The sequence below is a fragment of the Epinephelus lanceolatus genome, chromosome 13 (genome assembly GCF_041903045.1).
Source record: "Epinephelus lanceolatus isolate andai-2023 chromosome 13, ASM4190304v1, whole genome shotgun sequence".
In the NCBI taxonomy this organism is placed as follows: domain Eukaryota; kingdom Metazoa; phylum Chordata; class Actinopteri; order Perciformes; family Serranidae; genus Epinephelus; species Epinephelus lanceolatus.
In genome coordinates this window covers 17399563-17426715 of record NC_135746.1, presented here as the reverse complement: position 1 = coordinate 17426715, position 27153 = coordinate 17399563, and the positions used below count along the sequence as shown (strand labels likewise).

Genomic DNA, 27153 nt, shown 5'->3' with positions numbered 1-27153 from the left:
GTACTGAGGTGCAGAGCTCCATGGCTGGCCTGCGATCTGTAACGACAGTTTCAGCGTCTGGTTTATTTTTTTTATGAGCCGTGAGCAAATCTGGCGAGAAAATACACTGGTGATCTATTATAAGTTTTCAATTTCAAACGGGTACATCTTGTTTCATATGCTCAGTCCCCCACCCCTCTTTCTGTTTATCATGAGCTTACTGCTGCAGGACAGGAGCTCTGTGCCTGGGACAGACTCACATGCACAGTGACAGGGCTAACTGTTAGCATCACACAGCTAACGTCAGCTATAGACAGAGTCGATGTCAGTGTGGGACCGCTGCTGTGGGGCTTCAGCCTTGGCAGCAAAATATGATGAGTCATGATGTGATCACCTTTTGCTGTGTTAGCTCATGCTAAGCAGACAGGAGGGGAGCTGCTTACGGTCCATCAGCACTGCGTCAAACAGCAGCAACACCTTATTGGCGGTTATCAGCTGTTGCTGCCCCTCCGCCCCCCACCATCACAAAGAGATTCTAATTCTGTGGGAATTGATGAATGCTCATGATGATAAGCTCTAAATCCCTGACAGCATCACAACTATTTTTGCATCTGTCACTTGCCCACAAAAAAACAGCTATAAACATTGCAACTTGCATCCCAATATTTCTCGCTCAATTCTACCCTCGCTCGAGAGAGAAGCTTTCGATTTACTGGTCCATCTACGTCCCAGCCCTCACCTATGGTCATGAGCTCTGGGTAGGGACTGAAAGAATGAGGCCACAGATACTAGTGGCCGAAATGTGTTTTCTCTGTGGGGTGGCTGGGCTCAGCCTTAGAGATAGGGTAAGGAGCTTGGACATCCAGAGGGAGCTCGGTGTAGAGCCGCTGCTCCTTCGCGTTGTAAGGGGTCAGTTGAGGTGGTTCGGGCATCTGACTAGGATGCCTCCTGGGCGCTTCTGTTGGAGGTGTTCTGGGCACGTCCCACTGGTAGGAGGCCCCGGAGCAGACCCAGAACACACTGGAGGGATTACATATCTCATCTGGCCTGGGAACACCTTGGGGAGCTGGAAAAAGTTGCTGGGGAGAAGGGCGTTTGGGGTGCTTTGCTTGACCTGTTGCTCCAGCGACCGTGCCTTGGATAAGCCGATGGAAATGGATGGATGATCACAATTTTGTAGAAAAGCTGAAGTGAAATCAGACATTTCAGGCCGCAACAAACGCCAGTAACAGCCTACAAAATCCTGAAAGGACTGATGAAGGATACATTAGATAAGCAAACAGAGACAAATATCTACACGTGATTAGAAATGAGCAGAGGAGCAGAATGCTAATTGGTGAGGAGGAATGTGCTCCTGGTGTGAACAGCCAGGTGACTGCTAAAAGGTGCCCTAACGACAAGTGACATATCGAGCAGCTTCCGTATCCTGTGTGAACATGGCGTAAGAGTCATAGAAGTGACTTCCTCTGTGGTTATCTCCTCAACTGTAGCTGACAACTATTTAATTCTGGTCTTAATCTTATCTGACAGCCAAAATCTCTAGAAGAGCTAGATCTATAGGAGGAAACACAGCTATTCACACACCAAACACACATACACATACTCCAGGGAATTGACCCTTGACCTATGAAGGGTGTGTTAAAGCACCGGCTCAACAAAGCTCCCACTTCCCTCTGTCTCTGTCTCTTCATGCCTTTTTTCTCTTTGATTCATCTCAGCTATTTGCTCTCACCTCTGTGTTGTCATTTGATCCCTCTGACCATCCATCTCCCTTTTGTTCTCCTTCACTTCCATTTTGCTTCAACCCTCCTACACACCTACACACACACACACACACACACACACACACACACACACACAGACACAACAAAATATCTGTCTTTCCTTGATCTTCCTTCTCCCTCAGTCCCCTATTTCTTCCTCTCTACTGGATTTCTGCCTTCTGTTACTTTGGGGCACGAAACGCTTGTTCGCTTTTGTCTTTAAATCTTTAATGACTTAAACCAACTCAAGACTGAGGAGCAACAGCGTGGAGTTTAAAATGCTGTTTTAAAATCACTGCAGGGCTGTTATGCCACGTCGAGAGATGGGCACTCGTACACCATCAATATTACATACCACCATATGCTCGCTCTCCCTGCTTCTTAACACAAAATTTGTCACATAAGAAGCCCTGAAGGGGCCCTGATGAAATTTCTGTCATATGCTGCAGCCGTTTAACTCTCTCCCGCTCTCTTTCTTTCTACCTACACCTCTCCTCGCCTTTTTTCTCCTCGCTTTGGGCTCTCATCTCGAAGATCAGTGTTGCTCTTCCGCTCTGTCATGTTACCTTGTCCTCGTTCTCGGTGCTCTCATCCTCCCTCTTGCTTTTTTCATCTCTCCTGTCTGTCTCAATTTAAAACTTCAGTCTCGCCTCCCACTTCTAACCCATATTTCTCTTAGTTTTTCTCCCTTCCTGTAACTTCTTTCTCTCTCTCGCTGAGCTCACAGCCTGCTCTCGCCTCTCAGGCACATTTTCATGCATCGCAGATGAAATAATGGGCTGGAAAGCAGGACTGTTGCTCTGCGAGGAACATGACGAGGACGCCTCCGGTGACCTTGATGAATAGCTACGGAGGGATTTAAGAGAACAGACCTATACAAGCTTACTTATCTCATTGACTCATTGATTTCAGGATCTCTAGATTATATGAAGGGGTTTGTTTAGAGTAACCTGAGTTAATTCAGTGAGTTTCAGCATACTATAGTAGACGTGAGAGTCTGCAGGCCTTGGCGTGCCGTCAGTTTTGGCCCAAAGTGATCAAACAGTTTGAAACACAATATGCAGTGTTAGTTTGTATTTCTGTTATCCTGCCATGTTGTTCAGCGTGTTAACTACAGTATCACTAGTTCCGCTGTCAACACATTGTGGAAAGATCTAAGTTTTATGTTGCTGTGGAGCAAAAACAGAAGCTGTTAGCTGCATCTCACTTTTATCTATTTATGAGCTGCTGAATCTGAATCAAACCAGGGGAATGTTTTAAAACAGTCAGGACTATATCTACAGTAAACAGATGTGCATTCCCAAGAGTCAAATCTTCTTTCATTCATGTTTTATATTTGTTTCAGATGTGACTGGTGAGGTAATGATAGACTTCAACAGGTAAAAAGGTGACCACATCTGCATTTAAATAATTAGGTATACTATGAAGGCATTGACCTTTTGCTAAGCCCCACCCCTTTGTGATGGTTTGTCAAGCTGTCAGAGTACGCATGGAGCCCCCACTGTAACTACCTGAAGAAATATTATCATATTTCCGGAGAAATGAAACAGTGATTCCAGAGAGAAGCAGACAGAGGGGTCTACAGTCTGTGTTTGAAGGATATATCCAGGATGTCAAACTGACTCAGCAGCAACAACAGGTTAAAAAGACAAAGATAGTTAGAAGCTAAAGCCGAACTATAGGCTACAGATCACAGTGTAAAAGTGAACCACCACATCACTGCTGATCACCACACAAGACAATGAATATAAAGGGAAACTTTGCTGATATTGAACCAGCTGTGTGGCATCACAGTGTGTGCAGATGAACGGTGTTTGACTTCGCCCCCGTGTTGCTGCCAGCACCCAGAACCTCATCAGTAGACGGGCAGGGACCTCTGGGGGAAGTCAAACAACGTTCATCTGCGCACACTGTGATGACACAGAGCTGGTTGAATATCAGCAAAGTTTCCCTGCTTCCCTTCACTGGTTCCTGTACAGCAGGGTCGGTCTTTGTTTCACTGTTATAATCAATAAAAAGCAAAAGCAGCATGTGTATACATTCAGTAAGCTATATCTTCAGTAGCTAGCTAGCTAACCCTACACTTTTCAGGGTTTGATTTTGGTTTTGGAACAGGGAAGAAACATATATCTTTTTCCAACCTCTCCAGGTAACGAGTATCATTAATACACAACGTGCCCCAGGTACAACATTTAGTTCCAAATCCACAAAACCAGCATGAAACGACTGCATTAGAGTCAATGGAGCATAGCTGTGTTGTTGTCGGACCCTGGTCTGAGCCGACCTGATGCTACGTTATGATTGGCCAGTCTGCGTCTGGGGGTGGGACTTAGCGAAGGGTCAATTGTTGGTTCTAGTTTGTAAACAGTATCTCCACTGAAAGTCAAAGCATACCCAAGATTTATTCTAGCTATGTTTGTGGGTTTGTTTTCTTGGCACTGTGTCTGCAATTTTAATATCTTCCTCTTGGATGCGTGCTTCCCACAGTCTGGCACTTGGTCACTACCTTTTTATAAAGCCCAGACCTCAGCTGCATGCTGTGGCCAGAAATGTCCCAAACACAGCAGAGAAGAAGAAGATAAGAAAACAGATAGAGAGGTCAGAGTCTGTGCAGATACTGTACATACACTGCCACACACTTCTAGTGGCTCATAAGAGATGACTGAGAGGATTTATTTTGTGTCTATACATTGTTTTCTAGGAAGATCCTGCATAGTATGCTTTGAAATGTCTACATGTCGGCATGCCCAGACTTATAAATATTACAAATTTCACCGTTACAACCCCAAGTTTATTGAGGGAAAATGAAAGTGATAGAAACGTAGATGGAGAATATGAGGAGTCAGTTTGTTCAAATTCTCAATCTTTTATTGCTAAATATGGAAGCTAAAGCTGAACTTCAGGGAGCGTTTGAGCTAAAATAAACAAGCACAGAGCACTGCCTAGAAATAAACCCACAATACTAAACAAACCACTCAAAAATAAATTAAAGTTACAATGCTAAACCTTGAACCCTAACACAGACAGTAAACACAAAATGTTGAAGCACTGCTGAGCTTCAAAGTTTATTCCTATAACCTTGGAAACTCAGCTTGAGGTCCATTCAGTGGCATCACCTATGTTACTAAATTGCTTTCTTAATTATATTGTAAAGGCAATGTAGTTGGTTATAGGTTATATTTAGAGATGTTTCTTTCAGGTAATTAAACACTATATTCATGTAACAGGTCATATTGTAGCGAGGCAGTAACTTATAAAAGGAGCATTTAATTGAAGCCGTTTTTCAACCACACTCATGCCATAGAACCACATCAAAACACACCTCAAAGATTTTCAGATGGGTTTAAACACCTGAACTGTGTCTACACCACCAGAACTGATTTTATGGAAATAAGGAACTCCGGACGGCACTCTGTCAGAAGACTCCAGTCGCAAATATCCGCACGGGACTGAGCTCGAAATGCGACGATGCCGGTGTGTATTTCCAAAGCGCTGTCAATCACAAAGGGGTTCAGCCTTTTAGACAATTCCTCCAATCATCATGCATGCACCGAGCGTCCTCTCCCGCCTACCGCTCCATTAGGTCCCAGGGATGTTGAGCTTCCCTGGAAGTGATGATTTTGTCGCATTTATCCAATGACCGTCTCGCTTTGCTGCATGAAAAAAACCTGCTCAGCGCTGTCTCATAGGAATGCTTGGAGGTTCCGCGTCCACCGTGCTGACACGAGAATGTATGACAGGGAGGTCACGTTTGAAGACTGGTGATAAACAGCTGACATTTGAACATCATAGTCATGATGTTAAACGCATCCTAGCGCACGTTTAATGCAATGTAAATTCTTATTTTGATGTAAATTCAACAGTTCATATTTGACCATTTCTTCTATGAAATTTTAGGGGAAGTTCAGCCTCCCTTGTTGTCTAAAGGTGCGGACACACCAAACCGACATCAAAGAACTAGTGGCGACGAAAGCCAACTGTTGCGTCGTCTCCGTGGCCTCGCATCGCCCTGTGTCAGTTGCATTTGAACACACTACACGGACTACGTCCGACAGCCAAGTGGCACGTACGTTCTGCACCTGCGCGACAGAGAGCGGAGTGAGAGAATGGTACATCCTGTCAGCTGAGGGGTTTCCTTTCTGTGCAGCCGAGCACCGCAGCACCTACACGGACAATTACATCCAGACGGTCCCAGTGTTTCCTCCGCAGGCTCCACTTCACTCAGCTGCCCAATAAACCCGCTGCTTCTTCCCACTTTAACCTGAATAACAAACTAGGGCTCGGTGCTCCGGTTGGATCCAAACAGAGAGCCAGGGCTAGCTCAGAGGCTAGTGGAGGCTAACTGGCTGTGCTTCCCTCCGGTCATGCTAAGGCTAACGCTCCACCAGCCACTAGCCCCGGCTCTCTGTTAGGATTCTAACAGAGAGCCGGGGCTAGCTGGGAAGCTAGCGGAGGCTAACTGGCTGTGCTTCCCTCCGGTCATGCTGCAGCTAACGCTCCCAGCTAGCTCCGGTTTGTTATTCAGGTTAAAGTGGGAAGAAGCAGCAGATCTCTCAGGCAGCTGAGTGCAGTGGAGCCTGAGGAGGAAGCACCGGTTAGCCCTGGTTTCACTACAGGCAGATTCACTCGCTACAGGGTGATCTCTCTCACCGACAAGCTCCGCTGCCGATTCAACATGCTCAATCGGCTGAAAAGCCGCCGACGCCAAAGCACTGACGGTGTGGGACACACCACAAAAACTAGGCCAACAGACGCTCACCAACGGCCCGACTTTGACTGACGGCCGACCGTCGGCTTGGTGTGTCAGGGCCTTAAGAGCAATCGCCCCTGATTCACACAAAGGTGGTCGGGGAATGGTGGGCGTACAAAGTGCAGGATTGCAGGTTCTCATCCAAGGAAAGATCATGATTTTGGTTAAATGCTAATAAAAAAGGTAATAATAATGTGGTAGTCACTCTCAGTGCATACTGTATCGCATGATTGCCTATTTTTGTGGAAAACAATTGCAATAAGTTTTCAGTGAACGTTTAGGAAAGCAACATTTCCTCACTGTGTTAGTAGAAATCATAATTGTCTCGGCATTACGTTTCCTTCAAAACATATCTGCTGCATCAAATTAGTTGTACATAAAAGTAGTTTCTAGGAGACAGGGCTGTCATATCACATGATGTTCATCAGCAGACAGAGTTCACCCAGTTGTCCTGGAATTGTAAATATCTTAATGTAATTTTCCTACTGAGTTCTTAAAGGACTTCTCATCTAAGTTTAAAATACTGTTTATTGAATTGAGCTCTATTGATTCTGCATATAAATAAGCAGGTTGTGAAACAATATATTGAACTATATTATTATGAACTATATTTCATGAATATATCAGCGTCATATTACCTGTTAGTACATGACAGATCGAGCTGTTGTTAATATTCATTTAATAGAATCCATCCACATTGTTGATTGAGGCAAACACAAAAATCGTGGCTTGAGCCGTCGTCTCTCTTCTCTAAGAAATGTTGAGGTTTGTCACCTGTTTATGGCATTATATGGACATGTGAGATTTATTTGTCGCAATCCTGATTTAGATTTAAATTAAACAGCATACCCGTCTTGTTACCAGCGACAATGTGGTTGCATCACATCATAAATTACATTTTCTCTTTCACGCTACCTGGTTGATTGATGTCACTTTTACGGCACACCAACAGCTACAAGGTGACACAGCTTCACAGACACAACACCAGCTGCTGTGTTATCTTTGCTGCTGTTTGAAAATGCAAAAAGTTCACAAGGATTTTCAGCTTTGAGGCTTTGTCTGAGGAAAAATGAAATGAAGAGAAAAATCATTAAGAGAGGCGTTTGAGAAGCTGTAGTGTTGATAGGTGACAGGACAGACTGTTGCTGACAAATTCTTTCTCCCTTAATAACTTGTGTGTGTGAGAGAGACAGACGGCCTGAGGGTCTGTTTTAGTAATAACCAATCTAAAGGAAATCTAATCTCTCAGCTGTTAGGCATCCACATAAATACACTCACACACATCCTCTTTAATCATTTACCTCTCGCAGGCTTTCTACCCCAGCGGGAAAAGAGGAGAGGGATGAGCTGGTAAATTATAGACAGTAAGATAGACATAAAATGTGTTGAGCCAAACAACGGCAGGATGAAGGGAGAGAGGGAGAGAGAGATGGAGAAGAGCAGAAACAGCATGCACTGATGACTCAGCCTCCTGACTTTAATAAACAGACTACTGCCCCTAAGTCACAGTGACGCACTCCAACGCATTTCTAACTCTCCAGCTGAAAACTACAAAAAGCTTTAGAGAAGACAAGTAGCTGCTGGCAGCTCGAAAAAGTCACCACAAGTCACCGGATGACGCCACACGTATATCTGCATATCCATATTTGCATGGCTGTGCCTCCCACGCTCACCTACTGCAGCTGGTGGGAGAGAAAGTGCTGCTGCTAATCCTGATTGTACCAACGGTGTATATTCAGAATCAATTATACACATCAAGATCTGGGATTAATACCTTATGACAGAGTGTCAAGTGGCCCTTTTCATAACCTTGACTATGTTTTAGTAGCTACTTATCATCATGGATTTTCAGGCTGTTGTTACAATATTGCTTGGCATCTATCGCTTACTGCTTGAGAAACAGACAAAGCTGAACCATCACTAAATGATGAAGCCCATCTGACAGCACCTCAACCCGCCTGGAGGCAGTGGAGCGTGTTTGACCCGGAGATGGCCCATCTTGGGGGCGTCACACACTTAAGTGACAATTGGATCTTCAAGTGCTTAAAAGATGTGTATGAAGTTCTACCAGATAATGAGAACTGTGAATATAATTCTTTCCATGAAGGAAATAGTGAAGGAGCGTCACTCTGGTGAGCTTCTGCATCACCACACCTATGCTTCAACAGGTTCCACTGGACCAAAAGCCCATTTCTCTGATGGCCTGTTAGCCCAAAAACAAACACCCATTGCCTCAAAGTCCCATTTCTCCAAAAATACATAGCCTACTCCGTTTAGTTTGAGGACTGCCAGAAATTGCCAGAATTTTTTTTCTGTTTGATATGTTTTTGTAAACCACGGATATGTTGTAAACAGCACTGTTGTGAATGTGTGGTTAGGCACAATAACCACTTTATAAGAGTTCAGAAAAGATCATGTTTTGGTTTAAAACACACGTTTGGTGGCACAAAAGACGTTGGAAAAGCAGGGACGGGTCAGTAAAAACACCCAGGATCTGGGGCTCAAACACAGCTGGGAAACTGAAACTAAAACTGGGAATGTTTTTTTTGTTGTTGATTTTTGAGAAACGTGTCTTTAGAACAATGGGGGTTTGCTTTCAGGATAATGGTATGTCTTGAAATTGGGCTTCAGTCTAGTGGGACATTTTTCTGACTAAAGTTGCTTCAGAATTCAGAATCTGTTGAAACAATGGCGTGGCACAGCTTCCAAGACTTTGCAAGCAAGCTGAAGGAGATGGGCATACAGAGAGAAAATTAAAAGACTCCATCAACAGTACAAGAAAGCTGTTGACTGCAATAACACCAGTGGGACAGACAAACATTCTGTTCATTCACAATGTAGCACAAGTGCATCATCATTTACACCTCGTTTCCACTTACGTATGTCTGCGGAGACGAGACAGCTGGAAGTCTATTCAGTCTTATGGGAATCTCTGTGATATCCGATGTGCCTGCAAAACTCCTCACCTCTGTAATATTTTGTTCCATAATTTGACTCAAATATGTTAAAAAGTTGAACTTTTGCGTTGGATTTCAGAGAGACCATATGACGTGTGCTAGCTTAGCTAACAGGCTGCTAACTAGCTGTTGATTCTCAAGTGAGTTTGAATAATTAGAAAGAAGTTGTTTATCTAGTTTGAACACATGGTGAATCTGAGTAATGTTATTTTGCTAAAATATACATTATACAGTCAGAATGTCATTATGACTCGTTCAGCTGTTCATGTGTCTTTTCAGCCAGGTCAGGCCAGGCTAGCACATGTGTATGGAAAAGAGCTGTACAGCAAAGCTAGCAGCTGTCTGAGGCTGTATAGCGAAGCTAACAATGCTAACATGCTGATGTTTAGCTGGTGTACCCTGTTCATCATCCTAATTTAGCATGTTAGCATGCTAACATTTGCTAATGAGCACCAGTATAGAGTGTGCCAGGGCTGACGTCAAAACCCAGAAGTTTAGCATCGCGCTGGTTCCCAGAAGAGAAAGTGAATGTGATTTTTGCATTGCGTTTTGGATTATGTCAGAAAATAAGCTCTGTGGCTAACACAAGTTTATAATACTTACAGGTTTTGTTCAGCGAGATAATCTTCACATATGAACACTTTTCATACCACATTTAAAGCTTAAATGCGATCACCAGAAGTAAAAAGCTAACGTTAGGCTTTAACGGACTACATGACTACTCCACGGTCGCATGACTCTTGACGTCACCGCCACTAAGCTTTCAACTGATTTCGGCTGCTATATTTTAAAAACATTGTATAATGGGGAAATCAGACTGTTTAAGCTAAATAAGAAGCTGTAATGGCGGACTGCCAGCACTCTCGCCTGTTTGGGGGTGATGATGTTTAATGTCCCCAACAGGGTTTGTAGTCGTATTGAGCAACTTGTTAGCAACCGCCTTTTTTACGACACGTAAAAGCTTCAAAATTCACAAGTAGGGTATTTACTGATGTGTTTTATGTCGTAGAACAAAACCTGAAACTCGCTTAAGCTTTTGTTAACCACAGACCTTATTTGAGGCATTTTACCAAAATCCCATTCAAAAAACGTATTGACTTTTAGACGAGAGAACCGGAAGTGCTAAAAGCGCTAATGGAGTTCCGGGTTTACTGGCACACTCTATTGGCAGTAATGCATATCTGTAATGTGATTATTTTTCTGTAACAGGTTGGAGAAGCTTCTGCCGTGTCCCACTCTATATTATTGTTAGTGATCCTAATATTCCCATGAGGCACTGCAGAGTTGTATCTTTGTATTTACAGCTCAGCAGCACGGGCAATTAGATCTCTGTTTATATTTATATACTGTAAGTCACTGGATGATACTTCACTTCTGTCTACTCTGTATGCAACTATTGCACGCCGTGTTGGAAGAGCTTTGCCTCTTCTGTTGCTCTGCCTGACATTGCTCCCAATTATCTTCTCCCTGCTAAAGGGTCTGGGTGAAGAGATTGTACAGTAATTTCCTGTGACACAAAGCTGGGCTGTGTAAATAAATGTGACTTGACCATTACCCCAGAATCCTTGTGTTGTTTTAACGTTATGCAACTTCCTGCGCCCCATCTCAGAGCATTCAAGTAGCAGAGGCAAGTTGCCGGTACAATAACGTGACACTGAGTAACTTAAACCTCCAATTTACAAAGTTTCCAATCATATAAAGCAACGTTATGAAGCTAAAACACTGTCATTACATGGTTCAGTTGAAGTGTGGTCCTGCATCAGTAAAACATGGGTTGCACTCAGCTGTTTAAAGAGTAGTTAGGCAAATACAGCAACAACAGGAACTGGCTTGACCCAGCAGTGATCTGCAACAAGTGTCTCATTACTTCTCATGGAGTCAAACTTCAAAGTCTGCAACTTTCCTTGGTGGTGAAAACACAGCCGTGGAGGAGGAAATTAGGGCTCAGAGCAACAATTGAAACAGGCTTTTCTCAAATTCATGACAGTATGCTCCCATATGTCCAGCTGCTTCCTGTCAAAAATAGAATATTGATATTCAGTGCTGCTTCTTCTCCCTGGTGCAGCTCTGCAAGCATCTCTTTTCTTTGACTTTTCTGAAAACAATATGTTCAGTTAGCAGCTTGGAGGTGATTTATGCTCCTCATAAGTCACTCCTCCCAAAGACGCCAAACACAAATGTGTCCAAATTAATGTATGAATGAATTATTAATGTCAAACTGCTACATATAGCCCTTTCATTGCATATTCTCCTTGCCCGCTCTCACCAGTGTCCCACTTCACATTGACGTTACTGTGACTGTGTGAGTGCCGCAGAGCTTTTCTACAGGAATTCTGCCCCAGCATCACTCCGAGATTTCTCCCAGATAGGCCACCTGTCATTCACACGTCACACCCGCTCAGCCTCAAAGCCCACAGGCAGGCAGCAAAGATCACAACAGGGAGGCAAAGTGGAACCATGCATCCTTTCAGTTTCAGAAGATTTTATAGCATGAAACACTCAGCCAGAGCGCTGAAATGATCATCCAGTGATGAGAAGGTAATCTGATGTCACAAGTGATCTTTTTTATCTTGATTTACAAAATCAAACAGAGGGAGATATCGGATTTGTGTGTTATCCTGTTGATGTTGGCAACAAGGACGGATTGTCAGAAATGCAAACTAGATGTTTCTTTTTGTTCAGTGACAAAGACACATAAAAGGAATCCAGCAGCGGGGGATTACATAAACACTGTTACGGCCTTTGAGTTGACTCTAATTCACTGTGTTTGACTAAAACAGAGTACTTTTGATTGCGTTAATTGATTCCGCCAAAAACCACCAATAAGCCAGAGCAGACTGCACTTTAATTCAAATTATTTATTTTAATTAGACGGGACACAAGTTCATTCTACCGCGAGGCAAGTATTAATTACTTTTGTTCAAATAAGCGTCAGCATGATTCCAAATGAACACTCTGCTTCTGAACATTGATTATCTCGGTGTTGGGATAAAAAAGAGGACAGAAAATGCCACGTCATGATGTCTGCGCCAGCCGCTGCCAGCCAGTGTTTGGCCTCTAGTGGAATTTGAAAGGTGGAAACCCGGTGACCTTGGTCATGTCTTGGAAAGCTGAGAGATCTCGGCTCAACGGAGGCAGAGAGAGGGACGGAGAGAGGGAGGCTGTTACAAAAGAATGAGAGAGGTTGACTTCTGTAATCCCAAAGGTGTGACTGGAGTCAGTTCTCCGGCATCTTTAACCTCTAGCTGGGGCGTCTGGGGGACCGGGGAGTCACAAGACATCAACGGCTGGGAAGCTGACATGTCACCTGGGTCACACTCAGCTCGCTGTTGTTGAGCTAAAAATGTCCTCCAATACAAACAGTGCTTAGTGCGGCTGCTGTTCCACCTTGGGTTATTTTAACACTTACACCGACTGACCAAGAAAATTCATGGCCTTTTTAAGTGGCATTTGTTTAAGTAAAAATGTGTGTTTATTTACCGTATAGTCAATTATTTTTTTCAGTGAAGCTTATCTTTGAAATGTAACTACAAAGCTAGAGTGCAGTGAGGTAAAACTGAGTGGTAAATAAAGACAAAAAGGCCGCAGCAGTTAAATTTCACCACGTTAATCTGCCAATTATCCGAAAAGTTCAACATTTTTGGAAATACATTTATTTGCTTTCTTACTGTGAGTTAGATCAGAAGAATGATAGCGCTCTCATATGTGTCCGTTAAATATGAAGCTACAGCTAGTCGACAGTTAGCTTAGCTTAGCAAAGACTGGAAACAGAGGGAAACAGCTAGCTTGGCTGCCTACAGGCAACTGTTAAAGGGATACTTTGCAGATTTTCAGCCAGCTTTGTATCATAATAATGAGGGTAGTATGTGTAAATGAAATGCGGTGAGCTTACTCCATCTTACCAGCACCTGATCTCCCTGCTCATCTCCTATCTTAAATCTGATGGATGGCGCTAAACGTGTCATCAAGCAGATTTTCGCTGGCTCTTGAGCTGTTGCTCAAACTACAGATTGTACTTCTGCATTTTTGTATGCCCGCCTCCATGGAAACAAAGAGTACAAAAGCGGATTGACAGAAAGAAAAAATGTCTTGGGAAACATATTTTAGTGCACTGTTTGGCTGTAATGTGAGAATTTGTGAACAGGAAGTGTAGTTCTGTATTGTTAAAATGGAGGCTGGAAAAACTGAGATCAAATAGTAAAACTAAGCAGTGCTGATCAGATATTAACAAAGATTCTGTTACTGCGTTGTCCGTTTCTCCCTTAAAATGTTGTCAGAAACATATTTTAGTGCACTGTTTGGCTGTAATTTGAGATAATTAGTTACTAGCCAGCTGCCATATTATTTCCTGTGGAATAAAGACCAAGCTCAAATAATGTCACCCACCAGAGGGAGCATTTATCAAAACGTCAAACGTTCTTGATCAAAAACAAATGTCACAGCCCCTTTTCTCTGTTTTCTCTGGGCATATAAGCACCAATTTCAAAAGTATTTGCATATTATTACTGTATTGACAGCCTAGTTTTATGAAAAGACCATCTTTCTAGCCATGAAATACTTCTTTAATCCTTTGAAACCTGAGCAAATTGCCTTGATTTCTTTCAAAAACATGGGAATAAGGCAATGAGGAACTTAGGAAGATTAGAATGACCCAAAAATGTGCACGAAATTATAAGTTTCCCCTAGCTTTTTTCACTACTTTTTTTTAAAAATAATTTTCTACATCTACTAATTTTTGGCAATGTGTGGGACGTTTCTTACCAAGTTGCTCATTGCCTTTTTTCCCATGTTTTTGTAATAAGTTGCACCAAGTAGCTCAGGGTTCAAAGGTTTAAATTCTTGCGAAAGGCATCTGAAAGCAGCACAAGAAAATTGATGTGGCTCCAGGTTTCAAAGGGTGTTTTATCTTGTTAATTTAATCCTTACTAAAACCAAAGGTTAGAAATGACACATTGTGGTTTTGGTTTTGTGTGCCAAACCATTTTTTTGGCAAACAGTGGTTACATCCTTGAGTCTCCCATTTGCCTGATGACCTCACGGAGACAACACAAATAAGTGCTGGTAAGATGATTTTTTTTTTACCTCTTTGTTTACCTCCTGCTTTCAGTCTTTATGCCAAGCTAACCTAATGGTCTAATGGCCTCAGCTCCATATTTGACAAACAAGTATGAGACTGGTATTGATCTTCTCATCAAGCTTGTTGTCCAAATGTCAAAGCATTGCATTAAGGTTGTCTGCAACTGCCACAAAGGCTTCTGTGGAGTGCAAACCTGCAAACATCTTTTTAGTGTTTTTTAATAGCCAACAACAAGAACGAAATAACACAGGCACCTTGAAAGCAGCTCACATGTACATAGCCAGGTGTGATAACTCCAGGCAGATGATATCAGAGAGGAGAGATACATATGTTTAGACATGCAAGCCCTTTGATTTCCCTCACTTTTGGATCATATAACCGCAGCGACATCGCATCACCCCTTTCACACACGCCAGCCACCCTGGAGAAGTAAACAGCTCTACATAGGCACACAGCTTTGCTTGCTCAATGAGAGATTAGTATCCAAGTCCAACTAAAGAAAACAGGCTGGCCTGGAATCTGTGCCAAGTTATGGAGGGGGGAGAAACACAAAGAGACCTTTCAGATAATCAATCACCCCCTCTCGGCAAAGTTTACAGAAATATGACCATTTAATCGCCACGAGCGAGGGCTTACTCACTTTTAAAACACGAGAAACAGCTGAGAGTGCATCTGATGCAACAAAATATTACGATTTTTATTGTGTCATAAGTAGGAACATTATGGACCCCAACTCAAACTCTGTTTTTTAAAGCTTAGGATGTGAGACGTGGCTGAGTAAAGCCTCCAAGGGCAGATTTGAGCCCTGAAAGCTTCTGACCCCAGAGCCATACAAAACCTGCCTCCAACAAGATGATCACAACCATATGTTGCAGATGGAAAAACAGAAACCACTCAATGGATTTTATGCTATGCCTGAATAAACAGGAGGTCTGTTGTGTGTGCTAACTGCTATCACACAAAGACTCCCACTGGAGGGGGAAAAGTCAGTGTCAAACTGTCAAGTCCAGCGCCTCGATGGCACAATACTCCCCTCAGACATAGACGCCTTGTCTGGAACATTCCAGAAAGTTCTCAGTCTCCCTCCCAGCTGATATGAATGAGTGCATTGACCTCTGAAATGGGACGCCTTCGCTCCCATCTTTGCCACTCACCTACACTGCCTCATCCATGTACATACACTCACCATGTATACCTGCTTCTAGCAAACGGCACTTTATGTGTCAACAGAAAGCCTGAGGTTTGTTTGTGTAGCAGAAACCCATTTCAGTAGCATCTGACACCTTAGCTACCTGGGCCTGGTTACAAAGACAACAGACACCACTTCACCCCGAAAGCAACACAGTGGGCCAGTGAACCTCAATAACTATCATTTAAAGAGCTTTTTGTTGCTCTAAGCCAGTGGTTCTCTAGTTCTCAACCTTTCTCGTGTCAAGGACCCTTAATGACACACATTAGGTCAAGATTGCGCTTCAGAGACCTCCACCTGAAAAGATTTTGGTTGATAGATTTGTTTAAGACCACGATTCTATAGTTGTCAACTACAGTTGAGGAAATAACCGTGGAGGAAGTGAAACCTTTGATCGGGATAGTCACTCTTATGACTCTTAAGGTCCTTTTCAGTATGCCTTGCTAACCTCACTTGCGTTTCTTCCTCACACCTTAGCTCCTCCCAGCAAGGAGAAAGAGAGAGATGTGAGGAAGAGACACTTAGGATACATCGATGTTCCCTCACTCGAAGCTCCTACAGAAGCCTTCTTTCTCCTACAGGTGAATTTAAAGGTCTAGTGTGTAGGATCTGGTGGCATCTAGTGGTGAGGTTGCTGCACTGAAATGTATCCCATGTGCAGAGTGTGTGAGAGAACTACCAGGGCCGATGCAAAAATGCAAATGCAATAAAATTATCTGGAAATGAGTAACGTTTATTATTTAACATTCAGATTTTCATTTGTCATTGTTGTAGGTCAAAGTGATTATCGCATTCCACAGTTGTGAAAATGTGTAGCTGATACATCAAATTAAAAACAGGTTTACAGTTTCACCAACTAAAATGTGTGTCATATATCTACAATCTGGTGCCTTTTCCTCAAAATACTTTTACTAAACTTCAGTAGCCTGGAGTCTCTCCACCAAGGCTTAGGAAGTGTTGGAGGAAAATAGAGGATTTAATAGTGTGTGGACAGATTCATTTGCTTTCATCCACCAACGCTGCAAAGTACTAAAGAATCATAAATAGCCAACTGCAGAGCAGCCACTTTGTAGTAAATGATATTAATGAATGCTCATTTAGACCTTTTTGTAATGTTGATGGGCTAAGTTAGATTTAATCGGCTGTTACCTTTAGTCAAATATGTTTTACGGCTCCAGACAGATTTTCTTTTCTTTTTTTGGCCAATAATGGCCCTTTTAATAGCAAAGGTTGCACATCCCTGCAGTAGACCTTTCAGGGCCCTGACACACTAAGCTTTTGGTTGGCCGTCTGTAAATGTTGTGTCGTCAGCGTCCATTTTGAACCATTAGCATTAGTCAGGCCTGGTTGTTTTGGGTTTTTTTGTGGGCCAATTCAGCATGTTGAATCACTGTTGGAGATGGCAACGCCTAGTGGTGAATGAAATAACTCTGATTGGTGGTTCAGCTCAGTGCGTGAGGAGAGAAACAGAAGTGAGGAAAGTAAACAAACAGCTAAAGTCAAGAGGGAATGAGATAGCAACTGACTTGTTATATAAGGTATAATTATTCTTTGCCTTTGAGCTCTTTAGCTGAAATGGTTTGTAATTTTTTGTGCTATTGTTCGCTGGCACACAGTGAATATCCTTTGTTCTTTCAACACTGGGTTGCATTGATAATGTCCTAAGTGGCTAACTAGCATCTTAAATCCGTCCTGTCGGTTTCCCGGTTTCCCTTATTGAATGACAAACACAGACTACCGCCCCTAGTGGTATGAAAGGTTATTTCCGCTCTCACAGGCGCAGAACACATATGCTAGTTGGCTGTTGGCTGTAGTCTTTGTGGTGCATTCATGTGTAATTTTTCTGGCCTAAACTCAGGTGACGTGAGGCGATGCAACATATGGCCTTTGTCACTGCTAGGTCTTTGATGCTGGTTTGGTGTGTCTGGGTCTTGAGGAATTGGAAGATCCTCCATGATGGCAGAGGGGAAACGACTTCTATCATAATGAAAATACATTACTGACATTGGGCTCACTTCAATAGTGAATTTAAAATCAACCTTTCCCTGTTTTTCAGGTCACCCCTGGGGGTCCCCGAACCCCTGGTTGAGAACCACTGCTCTAAGCCATGTTTTAAACACTTTCTTCCTGTCTCTCACTCTCACTTAATATCTCCAGTATGTATTTCATAGCTGATGCTACATGATAATGAGAATGGGAAACATATGGAGAGGAAGGCACAGAGAAGGGAGATGAAATTAGAAACACAAACACAAGCTGAGTGCTTGTGGAGACACCACTGCTCAGTAATAACATTGGCAGGACTCTAATCTCACATGAACATTGACAATTATGCAATGACAAGGCTAGAAATATACATCTCCCCTGCCATCTCTTTCAATTTCTTTCCATTTTTTTTTACATTCAGTAATCATTTATGTGCGAGAGACAAACAGACAAATTGTCAAGGAAAATAAAATGATGAGCTGAGAAAGACAATCATCGCCTGCCTTTGTCCATCTCGCTGTCACTCTCTCTGTTTTTTAAGCTCCGTCTCAGGAAGTAAATGTCATATGGTGCTCAGCGGGTTCCCTCTGCTCTGCCCAACTAGACATCAAACACAGATCTCATATCTGGGATATTGTCCAGGAAGACAGGCGCACACTTGCACAGATTGACTCACACACTCAGACACACACATGCAGGTTTTAACTGTGAGCCTGCTAACAATAAGGCCCCATCTGTCTCTTGAGGTGCCGGCCAAGAGGGACCCGATTCAGCGGCGAGAAATATGATCACATCAGTCAACAACGTGTCTTCAGCGATGTCAGTCACCTTTTACTGTATCTCCTGCACAACCCTTTTAATCTACGTTATGATGAATAGGAGTATCAGTATATGCCTGGATGTATTTATGAATGTGTGCATGAGTGAGGTTACCATCATGTGTTTCCAAGGTAACAGCCAACCCTATACCTATATAAGTTGACGGCATGTGTCTTGACAAGTCGAAGGACTCCAGAGAACACACTGGCGTGTGCATGTGTGTTTGTATATGTCTGTGTAAATGCATATGTGTGAGTGTGATAAGAGCATCTGTTTTCTGTTGTGAGCCTGAAACCACACATGACTGATGGAAATCTATCAAACCAAACCACACACAGCTGTCTGTCCTTTAAAAACCCACACACAGCAGTGAGCGGTGTTTGGTATATTTTATAAGACCATTAACGACTGTAACTTCCCACTGTGGCTTTCTATTAGATCATGTTTACAGCAAGGCATTTCTTGCTTTAAGTGACCGGAAACACTGAAGGTGGATGGGGTAAAACTAACATTATTTTTTTTTGTATTACAAGTTTTCTTAAATGTTGTGGTTAGATATGCAAATGAGGCATCATCTAATTAAATATGCATCAATTTGCATACATTTCGGAGGGGCAATCTGAACATTTGACAAAGCCAAAGTTCTTGTTTCATTCTGTTGACATATTAGAGTCAAAGGTTTTTACAGAGAGATTTTGGATGTCCCTTTTTATCACTCCATAAATCAGAACACTGTCAACAGCCATAAAAAAATCCATTTTCACCATGTTTGTAGGAATAAAATGTTGTATAAGTCAGGCTGTGAATGATATATGAGCAAACCCCTCTGTAAAAACCTTCAGAATATAGACAGGAATAATGCCGAAAAGTTTGGTGCATGTAAGTGCTACTGAAGTGAAGATTTGTGGTGCGGAGTAAGAGAAAATGACTGTTAAAGATATGTATTGTAATATTCTATATATTTTCAAACCAAAAATAAAACACTACAGGTGAATAGAGCGAACATTTTAACTAATAGATATCACCATGAAACTCCTCCAGTTGATGACTGAGATTAAGACATTTATTTTTTGTATTACAAGTTTTCAGATATTTTACTTTTAAAGGCATGTGCCTTTAAAAGCAGGGTTTTTATGTATGTATAAAAAAACACAAAAAAAAACAAAGTTTTCTTCTTTTGTTCTTATTTTCTGTGTTAAAGAAGTCTATGGGTGTGTACCCACGCATCTCTCAGATGAGGTCGGGGCTTCATAAATAGGTAGCCACCAGGTGCCAGACTGTGAGCAGCAGGCAAGAGACACAGAGTCAAATATATGCAAATATAGCGAGGCGAACTGCAAAACAAGAGTGAATCTGGGGCTGCTTTTAGGGTACTTTCACACTTGGTCCATTTCAGCCCTCTAAATGGACTCAGAGCAGTGACCCAGCATTTTTCATGCATATGTGAACACTCCGAGAGAACTCAGACCATACTCAGTTTTATTAGCATTTAAAACCAGCTTTAGCTGTGAATGCTGAATCTGGATAACGTTAAAGACCGCCTGCAATTTGGCCAAAGCATCTATGATGGATGAGCTGGCACAATATATGACTGTGTTGACAGCATAAAAATGAAAACTGGCACCAACCACATTTTGACCCAAGACTATAAATATCAGCAGACCTGACACAGAACCCTGGGGTACACCATTACAAGTGCTGAGCCGGTTAGAGGTGAGCCCATCGGGCAAAATGACACCTGTTATCTGCACAGCCTTTCAGTTGAATGCCTTTCAATTGCACATTTGGCTGTGGAGTGCACAAATGGCTGTCTTTGTTTCTTTGTTTACCCTCACCATTCAATGTAAAGGCAGGGCTGGAAATGGGCAGCAATCACAGCAGAAGTGGAAGTAAATCTGAGTGGAGCAGAACTCACTGCTTTGCCTTCACTAAGTTCTCTGAAAGGTTTATCCTTGACAATTAAAAACAACTATCCAGTCTTTTATGTGATGAGTTTAGTGTTAAGTGTCCTCATACCTGTCATTTAGTCATCTGTCATGCTGCTCCTCATGAAATTCAAAGCACTGTCGAGGTTCTCTCGGTCCAGCACAGTGTATTGAGGATATTTGTAATGATGCACCTGGGAAGAAAAGAAAAGCAGGGAAATGCAAATGCTTTGCACTGGCAATATGGTTAAGCACTGCTCACAGATCAGTTTTGATTTAAACTAGATAGGCGCAAAATGAGGCTGCCGTGTTGGCGATGGCACAAAGCGCTGGGCGAGAATGGGCTTGCGCTACTCTTCAATCAGCTTTGATTTGCGGCACGTGGGCAGATAGAGCTGCTGCCAAGTAGTGTGCAGAGTGTGGAGTGAGAGCGCGTGTGTGCTGTAATGTAACACAGTGTCGGCGCAGGGATGCAAAGCCTCAATGTCGAGTAATATTCAGAGGCTGATTCAACTCCACCGCTGTACAATAAACATTTCCAGGAGTGTTTGAGCCATCATCCAACTTCCTTTCACTCTCTCGGGTAAATGCATACCAGATGTAGGTTTCGTGAGATTTCTCCTAAGACAGAAAAACAGTACAGAGAGGAGAACAATTTCTTCATCCTCCGTCTACACCATCTGTGCCTCAACCTCCAATTTCTCTCTCCTTCTCCTCCTCACACAAATACACTTAACGTCCACCCCCCTTCTCATGTACAGTATCTCTACACTCCTCCACATGCCTCTTCCACAGCATCACTCTGCCTTTGAGACTGAGGCTAAACTCTTCTGAGATTACTGCCTTTATTAAAAAAGATCAGCGTAATCCTCCACTTTAATTCTGTTATACCCTCTCTGTCTCTCACTGTACTCTGGCAGCCAGCTGGGATTGGCCGCTGAGCCCGGCCTACCAGAGGAACAGAGATGACACTGCAGGAAGTGGAGACAGCTGGGTCTGGTCCGACTGCCAGTCTCCCCCATCTCCCAGATTAGAGAGCTCAGTGAGGCTGACTCTTTGTCATTATCCTGTATCTATTGTACTGTATAGTCAAGCTCTCAGGATCCATTCTTTCAGTATACACTTTGTCTTTTGCTGTTAATAAAAGAACTGTCGATGTTTGTTTTATCACCAACTGATACAACACAATATGCATTCAACAACAAACTATGAAAGATTTAGTTTTGATGTTACTCAGACTGCAGCAGGAATATTATAACAAGCCCCATTTCCACCAAGCAGTACGGTTCAGTTCAGTTTGGTACCATATTTTTCCGTTTCCACTGTGAAAAGTTGTGGATGGTACCAATGTGACCGTTCCGTACCGTCCCCATTTTTGGTCCCCCCTCTGTTGGGGTACCTAGCACACAGATCTGGTACTAAAAGGTGGAGCTGTGAACACTGCAGTCTGTTGATTGGTCAGTAGAGGACGGTCACTCTGCTCAGGGCTGAGTTGTGGCTGGTTTTGAGGTTCATGTAACCACTGTTCATACAGTGGAGAGTTTTATTAGTAAACTGTATCTATAAAAAGAAATGATGGAAACACTACACAGACCTAGTACCACATCTGAAGGGTTACTTTTGGTTCCCAAGGTACTACACCGAAAATGTTTGGTGGAAATGGGGCTTCATAAGGATACAACCTGTTCTCATTCCGAAGTCATTGAATTCTGGTGCTTGGGCAGTGACTTCCACCGACTATCACCCAGGAGGCCAGTGTTCACTTCCCATATGATTGTAAAGCCAAACCCAGTTATTTTTTTCCAAATTTAACCCTGTGCTTTTGTTGATGAAAGTCAATTCGTGGAGTTGTATGAAAATGTGGTGTGTTTATTTTGAAAGAGACTATATATAAACGTTAAATTTCGTGTGAAAGTGGAAGTGTATTTTGAAAGAAGACAATACATGTAACAGGCAGAACTTGACATGGTGTCCCAAAACATCAACAACAGATGCACCTAGGGTACCTTGCATGTCGTAGCTAAACGTGGAAAGTCCATGACTAAACGGCGATATGTGACGAGGTCAAAATGAGTCACTTTGACCATATACATACAAGCCCTTTTTAGACAGGAATTGTGCAGATTTGCAGGAAAGCCCAATCAGTCTTCTTTCAGCATTGGCAGTATAAAAACAAAATAGAGGAGTGCAGCAAAATGCTGTCTACCTATTTTTGTTTATACAGAACGTGCCTTTTTCGGGGCAATGGGGGGCGTGAGCAAGTAACAAAACGTGTAGCTCAGCGTGTGATGTAAGAGGTGACGTGGGAGGGAAGCTGCAGCTGGTCAGTCCTTCAGCCATTCTCTCGTAAGTCGGCCCATTCCTCACCGTCCCCGTCATCTGACGGTTAATGGCCTCTTCGTTTGCGAGGACAAGGAGGCTGCGCAATTCCTTGTCTCCTCAGTTGCTCATCTTTACAGTGTCTGTCAGGTTTGTGTTTCCCTCTTGCTACTAGCTGCTCGCTAATTCCTGCTATCAGCTGTTTTCTGTTTATCCACCGCTAGTGGGTCGCACCTGTGGCGTCATCAATAGGGTGACCATATTTTGATTTCCAAAAAAGAGGACACTCGGCCGGCCACGACATAGCCTACTTAAATGATACTCGCAGTTTACTCAAAGATGCTTTATAATTTTAATATATTTAAAATTTATATGTATGGATAGAAAATTCAGTTATATTACAAAATAATATCTCTCAAAGACAGAAATTCAGATAGGCCCCAATAGGGGACACATACACACACTTAGAGTGTGGCGATCCGAGCCCGACGGTACCCGACGGGTCGGCCGGGTTTGGTCAAAAATGTAGCTATAAATTGTATTCGGGCTCGGGTCGGATTCGGTGAAAATATAGTGTAAAAATAAATAAAATCCTATTGTCTGTCCTGTTTATTGCTTGGGCACTGTTATTTACATGACAACACCTGAACATAGCACACACACACACACATTGGCTGTTTGTTTCTATCTCTCCCCTCGCTGGAAGTCTCGGACCTCCAGCCGCCCGCCTCCGCCTTGATTAAACGCTGAAAATAAAATAAAAGAGGGAGACAAGTTTTCCTATTTTATCTTATTTTGTTATATTTCTCCCTCTCTCCTCGCTGGAAGCCTCGGACCTCCCGCCTCCCGCTCCCGTCTCAAACACGGAGGTCTCGCTCTCCGCTGAGCACCCACGGCGCATGCCCGGCCTGTTAAATACCCTGTAACCGTAACAACTGTGTGACACAAACTCAGTGCTTTGGTCATTAAATAACATTGGGCTCAGTTCGGGTTCGGACAGAAATATGCTGCCTGTGCCGCACTCTAACACACACACACAAACACATGGAAAACCGGACATTATCATCAGTTAATAAAAACCCCCCGGACGGGACGTGAAAAGTGGACATGTCCGGGCAAAAGAGGACGTTTGGTCAGCCTAGTCATCAACAGCCCCTCCCGTTGCTGAAGGCCGCCTCGGTCTGTTTAAACTAAAAGGGTTCTGCCAATATGACTACCCTACGAGGCGGAAAATTGGGCACCTCGGATCAACTCGCCAATCCGGCTCTGTGTGTCTAAACGCTCGCAGCTTGCCGGCAAAGCGGCCCAACATTCGCAGAAAATCTGGCAGTGTAGAAGGGGCTACAGTATCTTTCAAAATAAACATACTATGTCGCTACAACACCGTGAATTGACAGTGTTTTTTTTCCGCCAACAACTAACACACATGGTTAGGTTTAGGAAAAAAAGAACAGGACCTTTAATTTGCTTTGAGTATCACAAGCCAAGTGCTGTCTAGTTTCATTACATTTAAGAGAAGGCAGACATCTCTATGGCCGATAAGTCCAACACTCTGCAACTCACACCAAAACAGTCTAATAAATAGCACTACAGGTAAGAGGAAAAATGTGCACTTTTAATTTTGGGTGAACTGTCCCTTTAAAAGCAAACCCTGATCTTCTGTCTTTTGTTGTCATCGTTTCTCCGTTGAATTACTCACAGTAAAGATCAAAACTAACTGCCAACTCTGTGATTGGCTACCATGACAACGATAATCAAACGATCATCACATCTAGAACCTTATGAACCTCTGATAGAAAAACTGAGGGAGGTAAAGAGAAGCCAGATGAATGATCTCTGGCACTCAGAACGTGTGTGATCTCAGCCCCACACCCAGTAGGTTTTACAATCACGTTCTAGTATCATGTCATGATGATACACATGATCCAGCTGCTTCATGTCCTATTGTACTAACAGTTTGATGTACTGTATGTAAATAATGTCTTGTATTTGGTTTATGATCACATTTAGCTGTAACGTAGTGCATGAGATCCTAATTTTCTGAAATTGTCTTCTTCATTTTTAGCCAGTTGGTATGGTCGGTATAGTCGTACGATGAGGGAGACAAAAACATCATTTTTCATGTTTGGTCTTAATGATAGTGTTTTGCTTTAAATGCAAAACACCATTCTTCACCTTGTGATAAATGTCACATTGCACCAAAGTTCTGAGAAAAAAAACAGCATCTTTTTCTTCATTTCTCCCTGAATCGCATTAGCGCAGGCCCCTGGAGCACGAGTCTCCGATATGGTCTCTCACCTCGGGTTCACCACCTCCTCGAAATCAGAGGGAGGCTAATGTGAATCAGCCTCCAGCTGTTTCATTAAACCGCAACTTCTCTGTCTGCCCACTTGTCCATGCCATGTCTTGACCTTCATTTGGCACGGAGGTACCGTTGAGTTTTTACCCAGGCTGTCAGGAAAATACAGCCTGTCAAAGAACATTTCCCGAACTTCAAGACACTCCATAGTGTTAAAATAATATTCCACACGCTGTTGAACTGAAAGCTTTGACCTCTCGACTGCACAGCTTGGTGGTATTTTTCTGAAGCGTCTGGACTCCGCTGAGAGCAATCGCAAAAAAAAAAAGAAATGGGCAACGGGTTTGATTCTCAGCCACCGTGGCACTTTCCCAACAGATGGTGCCGACTTGGCAGCGCTCCGTCTGTGGCCTTATGGTTTCCAAATGGGCAGACATGGCTCACCTGTGGCTGTCTCCGCCGCGACATTTCATACACAAGTGACAATTTGTTTACCCGAGCACTGATTGTGTCGTGTCCTCCGAGATGTTCTGACCAAAGCGTCAATCGTTATGTATTGACTTTTTTTATTCATGGTGTAAATCCATAAAAGGTGTCGAGCTCTTCCTCTTCTTCCTTCACAGTGAGGTACATTTACTCCTCTGTCTGTGTGTTTGTCCGTTTTCAAGTCCATCTCCCCCTTCTTCTCACCCGCCTTCATTATTCTGGCAGACAGTCCTCTCTTGTTTTATCCAGTCATCTCTTGTCCACCCATCCATCCTCTTATCCCTGGGGATTATTCATGCTCGGCCTGGCTGCTCACACTTCTCTCACACCAGGCAGAGAGGCACTAACACACCCAGCTCCATCAAGACATGCAGGCCATGCAGAAAGGCCCCATAACAGAGCGATCAAAGAGGCCGAGGATGTTAAAATAAAGAAAACATCCTTTTAAAATCCCAAATAAATAAAACAGTGGGGCAGCATAGCTCACAAAATAAAGACAATCGTTCAGTTCGTGATAGAAACACCAACTTTGATGGAAGGCATCTGGATATGGGGCATTGCAGATTGGTATTCTAAAGACCATGGCAGCAAAATCCAATATGGCTGCCACCTGAAAACCATTTAGGCCACAGCTCCACCCAGTTCGGTTGCTCACCACCTGGGTTGGCCTGGGCCCCCTACTTCTTCTCTGCAGCAGCCTGGGTTATAAAAAAGTAGATGGGCCACAGCGACTAACCTTTAGTCGGTCAGGTTTAGTGAAGCTGGGTCGATGTTACGTTGTGACAGGGCGTTCATTCATTAGGCTCATTCATCACTTATCAGGCTCCACCTAGTGTCCCCAGAGTGTGGTGGTTGTTGACGTTCTGCGATCCGGACCCGGATGAGCAGAGGACAATGAGTACATGTACGAGTACGAGTGTCTGACGCCACAAGTCACTGCACTGCCCTAACACCAGATTTTGATGACTTTGAAGTGAGACCATTTTGAGCATTATGTCAGCTAACTTTGCCACATAAAGGTACATGTCCACAGGATCCATCATTTTGACGCTTCCAAATTACTCATCACAAGGCAATTGAATCGAACGCAACTGGACTTAGTTTTGTCTTAGAAGACATTTCACCTCTTATCCAAGAGGCTTCATCAGTTCATGCTTGTCTGAGGCCTCCACATTGGGGTATACAGGAAACCTACTCACACAGACCAATACTTACAATACTAATTACTGTCTGTGTAAGCAGCTAGCAACATGAACACTTCAACTGACATCAGCTTTCAGGTCATACACTTGAACTAGCACTTCTGTCTTTCCAGTGTTGTCACTTTAATGGACCTTTCCAGTTCAGTTTATCACTTAAACTTCAACTTCATCTTCAAGGCCTTCCAACTTTTGCACTTCAACTTCATCAGTGCTCACACTGAAACTGAAACGCCAGCGTCTTTCATCTTTCCCAATTTAACTGCCAGTCAGTCACTGCATTTCAGCTTCCATCAAATCTTCAAAACTTTTGAGCTCTTCAGCTTTTTTAGCTTCACTCAGCACTCACACTAAACTTCATGTAGTGCTCACACTGCTCACACTCAAACCAGAACTCAAAGGTAT

The 27153-nt window shown here is 43.1% G+C and overlaps 1 protein-coding gene across 1 annotated transcript in view; it reads left to right on the top strand.

Annotated features, from left to right (window-relative positions):
* The window catches only part of mettl24 (methyltransferase like 24), a 74061-nt gene that overhangs the window by 1413 nt on the left and 45495 nt on the right, over positions 1-27153 (top strand). The window lies entirely within an intron of this gene.